We start from the raw sequence: 5,969 nt of genomic DNA on the forward strand, positions 1-5,969 counted from the left end.
CTTCCAATTGCATTGGAAAGTAGACATCCAGGGCTTTCCAGAAATATATAATAGTCTATACTTTTCCCGAGTTTAGATGACGCAAACTGGCATTCAACGCCAGCTCTCTGCCCAATTCTGGCGTCCAGCGCCAAAAACAAGTTGCAAAGTGGAGTTCAACGCCCAAAATGGCACAAAAGCTGGCGTTCAACTCCAAGAATGACCTCTCCATGTGTAGACTTCAAGCTCAGCCCAAGCACACACCAAGTGGGCCCCGGAAGTGGATTTATGCATCAATTACTTACTTCTGTAAACCCTAGTAACTAGTTTATTATAAATAGAACTTTTTATCGTTGTATTCGCAGTCTTGGTTACTCTGGTTCCCCTCTGGGGACGAGACTAATGAACTCCATTATCTCTTATGTATTTTCAACGGTAGAGTTTCTGCACTCCATATATTAAGGTGTGGAGCTCTGCTGTTCCTCAAAGATTAATGCAAAGTACCACTGTTTTCTATTCAATTCATCTTATTTCGCTTCTAAGATATTCATCCGCACTTCAACCTGAATGTGATGAACGTGACAATCATCATCATTCCCTATGAACGCGTGCCTGACAACCACTTCCGTTCTACCTTAGATTGAATGAGTATCTCTTAGATCTCTTAATCGGAATCTTCGTGGTGTAAGCTAGAATGATGGCGGCAATCAAGAGAATCCGGAAAGTCTAAACCTTGTCTGTGGTATTCCGAGTAGGATTCAATGATTGAATGACTATGACGAGCTTCAAACTCGCGAGTGCTGGGCGTAGTGACAGACGCAAAAGGAGGGTGAATCCTATTCCAGCATGATCGGGAACCTCAGATGATTAGCCGTGCCGTGACAGGGCATCTTGGACCATTTTCACAAGAGGAGGGGATGTAGCCACTGACAACGGTGATGCCCTTGCATAAAGCCAGCCATGGAAAGGAGTAAGACTGATTGGATGAAGACAGCAGGAAAGCAGAGGTTCAGAGGAACGAAAGCATCTGTATGCGCTTATCTGAAATTCTAACCAATGATCTACATAAGTATTTCTATCCTTATTTTATTATTAATTTCGAAACCCCATTACTATTTTATATCTGCCTGACTGAGATCTACAAGGTGACCATAGCTTGCTTCATACCAACAATCTCCGTGGCATTCGACCCTTACTCACGTAAGGTATTACTTGGACGACCCAGTGCACTTGCTGGTTAATTATGCGAAGTTGTGAAGATATGTTTAGACCATGGTTCTGTGCATCCGTTTTTGGTGCCATTGCCAGGGAATCAATTTCGAACAATAATTCACAACCTGAGTAACAATTTTGCGTACCAAGTTTTTGGCGCTGTTGCCGGGGATTGTTTGAGTTTAGACAACTGACGGTTCATCTTGTTGCTCAGATGAGGTAACTTTTTTTTTTGTTTTAATTTTCAAAAATTTTTCAAAAATCTTTCAAAAAAATTTCTCATCAGTTTTCGAAAAATAAAATAAAATAAAAATGTTTTCAAAAATATATTTTTCTTCAGAATTTTTAAGAATGAATTCTAGTGTTTCATGAAGCATGTGAAGCCTGGCTGGCTGTAAAGCCATGTCTAAATTCATTTGGACTGAGGCTTCCAATTTGTTATCAAGAGCAAGCTAGTTGTTGCTAATCCACCTGCTGTTGTTCCTGATTTACATACTAAAGCTTGGCTGGCTATTAAGCCATGCTTGACCCTTTGATTGGAGCTTTAGACTAAAAAGCATAAGATTCCTGGAATTCATATTAAAAATTTTGAAATCCTTATTTTTATTTTTTCAAATAATTTTCGAAAAAAAAATACAAAAAATCATAAAATCATAAAAAATCAAAAATATTTCATGTTTGAGTCTTGAGTCATGTTATAAGTTTGGTGTCAATTGCATGTTCATCTTGCATTTTTCGAAAAAATTCATGCATTCATAGTGTTCTTCATAATCTTCAAGTTGTTCTTGGTAAGTCTTCTTGTTTGATCTTTGCATTTGCATGTTTTGTGTCTTTTCTTGTTTTTCATATGCATTCCTAAATTCTTTATATCTAAGCATTAAAGAATTCTAAGTTTGGTGTCTTGCATGTTTTCTTTGCATTAAAAATTTTTCAAAAATGTGTTCTTGATGTTCATTGATGAGCGGATATTTTATACGCTTTTTGGGGATAATTTCATATAGTTTTGAGTATGTTTTAGTTAGTTTTTAGTCTATTTTTATTAGTTTTTAGGAAAAATTCATATTTCTGGACTTTACTATGAGTTGTGTGTTTTTCTGTAATTTCAGGTATTTTTCTGGCTGAAATTGAAGGAGCTGAGCAAAAATCTGATTCAGGTTGAAAAAGGACTGCTGATGCTGTTGGATTCTGACCTCCCTGCACTCAAAGTGGATTTTCTGGAGCTACAGAACTCGAAATAGCATGCTTCCAATTGCGTTGGAAAGTAGACATCCAGGGCTTTCCAGAAATATATAATAGTCCATACTTTGCACAAGGATAGACGACGTAAACTGGCGTTCAACGCCAGTTCTCTGCCCAATTCTGGCGTCCAGCGCCAGAAAAGGATCAAAAGCTGGAGTTGAACGCCCAAACTGGCATAAAAACTGGCGTTCAACTCCACAAATGGCCTCTGCACGTGAATTGCTTAAGTCTCAGCCCAGCACACACCAAGTGGGCCCCAGAAGTGGATCTCTGCATCATCCATCATAGTCTACTCATATTTTGTAACCCTAGGCTACTAGTTTAGTATTTAAACAACTTTTAGAGACTTATTTTGTATCTCATGACATTTCAAATCTAAACTTTGTATTCTCTGACGGCATGAGTCTCTAAACCCCATTGTTGGGGGTGAGGAGCTCTGCTGTGTCTCGATGAATTAATGCAAGTATTTCTGTTTTCCATTCAAACACGCTTGTTCCTATCTAAGATGTTCATTCGCGCTTAACTGTGATGGAGGTGATGAGCTGTGACACTCATCACCTTCCTCAAATCATGAACGTGTGCCTGACAACCACCTCCGTTCTATATACGATTGAATGAGTATCTCTTAGATTCCTTAATCAGAATCTCCGTGGTATAAGCTAGAACTGATGGCAGCATTCATGAGAATCCGGAAAGTCTAAACCTTGTCTGTGGTATTCCGAGTAGGATTCAAGGATTGAATGACTGTGACGAGCTTCAAACTCTTGAAGGCTGGGCGTTAGTGACAGACGCAAAAGGATAGTAAATCCTATTCCAACCGGATCGAGAACCAACCGGTGATTAGCCGTGCTGTGACAGAGCGCGTGAGCGTAGTTTTCACTGGGAGGACGGAAGGTAGCCATTGACAACGGTGATCCACCAACACACAGCTTGCCATAGGAGGGCGTGCGTGCGTGAATCAGAAGACAGAGGAAAGCAGAGATTCAGAAGACAAAGCATCTCCAAAACCCCAACATATTCTCCATTACTGCACAACAAGTAATCTTTAATTTATGTTCTCTTGGTTATTCACAATTCAACTGATAAACATAATTGACTTCCTGACTAAGATTTACAAGATAACCATAGATTGCTTCAAACCAACAATCTCCGTGGGATTCGACCCTTACTCACGTGAGGTATTACTTGGACGACCCAGTGCACTTGCTGGTTAGTGGTACGCGTTGTGAAAAGTGTGATTCACAATTCGTGCACCATTCATCATGATCTTCATAGTGTTCTTGGTGTTCATCTTGACATTCATAGCATTCTTGCATGCATTCATTGTTTTGATCTAAAAATTTCATGCATTGCATCATTTTAATGTTTTTCTCTCTCATCATAAAAATTCAAAAATCAAAAAAATATCTTTCCCTTTTTATCTCTTAAAATTTCGAAAATTAGATTTGACTTTTTCAAAAATTTTAAAAAAAATCTAGTTGTTCTTATGAGTCAAATCAAATTTTTAATTTAAAAATCTTATCTTTTTCAAAATATTTTTCAAAAATCAAATTTTTTTCATTTTTCTTAAGTTATTTTCGAAAATTCTAAAAATATTTTTCAAAAATCTTTTTTCTTATTTTTATATCAAATTTTCGAAAATAACAATAACAATTAATGTTTTGATTCAAAAATTTCAAGTTTGTTACTTGCTTGTTAAGAAAGATTCAAACTTTAAGTTCTAGAATCATATCTTGTGATTTCTTGTGAATCAAGTCATTAATTGTGATTTTAAAAGTCAAATCTTTTTCAAAACCAATTTCAATCATATCTTTTCAAAAATATCTTCTCATCTTATCTTTTTCAAAATTTGATTTCAAAATATCTTTTCTAACTTCCTATCTTCTTATCTTTTCAAAATTGATTTTCAAGTTGTTTCAACTAACTAACTAACTTTTTGTTTGTTTCTTATCTTTTTCAAAACCACCTAACTAACTCTCTCTCTCTTATTTTTCGAAAATTACTAACTCCTTTTTAAAAAAAAATTATTTTCGAAAATCCTCTCCCTCTCTCATCTTATTCTATTTATTTATTCATCTACTAACATCTCTTCCTCACATCACTCACCAAATTCGAACCCCCTCTTCTATCTGTGTTCGAATTTTTTTCTCTCCTTTTCTTCTTCTACTAACAATAAGGAACCTCTTTACTGTGACATAGAGGATTCCTCTTCTTTTCTTTTTCTCTTCTCTTTCTTTTGAGCAGGGACAAAGAAAAGGGCATTCTTGTTGAAGCTGATCCAGAACCTGAAAGGACTCTGAAGAGAAAACTAAGAGAAGCTAAATTACAACAATCCAGAGACAACCTTATTGAAAATTTCGAACAAGTAAAGGAGATGGCAGCCGAACCCAACAATAATAATGCAAGGAGAATGCTTCGTGACTTTACTGAACCTAATTCCAATTTACATGGAAGAAGCATCTCCATTCCTACCATTGGAGCAAACAATTTTGAGCTGAAACCTCAGCTAGTTTCTCTGATGCAGCAGAACTGCAAGTTTCATGGACTTCCATCTGAAGATCCTTTTCAGTTCTTAACTGAATTCTTGCAGATCTGTGATACTGTTAAGACTAATGGAGTAGATCCTGAAGTCTACAGGCTCATGCTTTTCCCTTTTGCTGTAAGAGACAGAGCTAGAGTGTGGTTGGACTCTCAACCCAGAGATAGCCTGAACTCTTGGGATAAGCTGGTCACGGCTTTCTTAGCCAAGTTCTTTCCTCCTCAAAAGCTGAGCAAGCTTAGAGTGGATGTTCAAACCTTCAGACAGAAAGAAGGTGAATCCCTCTATGAAGCTTGGGAAAGATACATGCAACTGACCAAAAAGTGTCCTTCTGACATGCTTTCAGAATGGACCATCCTGGATATATTCTATGATGGTTTATCTGAGCTATCAAAGATGTCATTGGATACTTCTGCAGGTGGATCCATTCACCTAAAGAAAACGCCTGCAGAAGCTCAAGAACTCATTAACATGGTTGCTAATAACCAGTTCATGTACACTTCTGAGAGGAATCCTGTGAGTAATGGGACGCCTATGAAGAAGGGAGTTTTTGAAATTGATACTCTGAATGCCATACTGGCTCAGAAAAAAATAATGACTCAGCAAGTCAATATGATTTCTCAGAGTCTGACTGGAATGCAAGCTGCATCCAACAGTACTCAAGAGGCTTCTTATGAAGAAGAAGCTTATGATCCTGAGAACCCTGCAATAGCAGAGGTAAATTACATGGGTGAACCATATGGAAACACCTATAATCCATCATGGAGAAATCATCCAAATCTCTCATGGAAGGATCAAAGGCCTCAACCAGGCTTTAATAATGGTGGAAGAAACAGGTTTAACAATAATAAACCTTTTCCATCATCCACTCAGCAACAGACAGAGAACTCTGAACAAAATACCTCTAATTTAGCAAACTTAGTCTCTGATCTATCTAAGGCCACTGTATGTTTCATGAATGAAACAAGGTCTTCCATTAGAAATTTGAAAGCACAAGTAG

Source organism: Arachis ipaensis, chromosome B5 (genome assembly GCF_059453495.1).
Source record: "Arachis ipaensis isolate K30076 ecotype BB chromosome B5, ASM5945349v1, whole genome shotgun sequence".
NCBI lineage: Eukaryota > Viridiplantae > Streptophyta > Magnoliopsida > Fabales > Fabaceae > Arachis > Arachis ipaensis.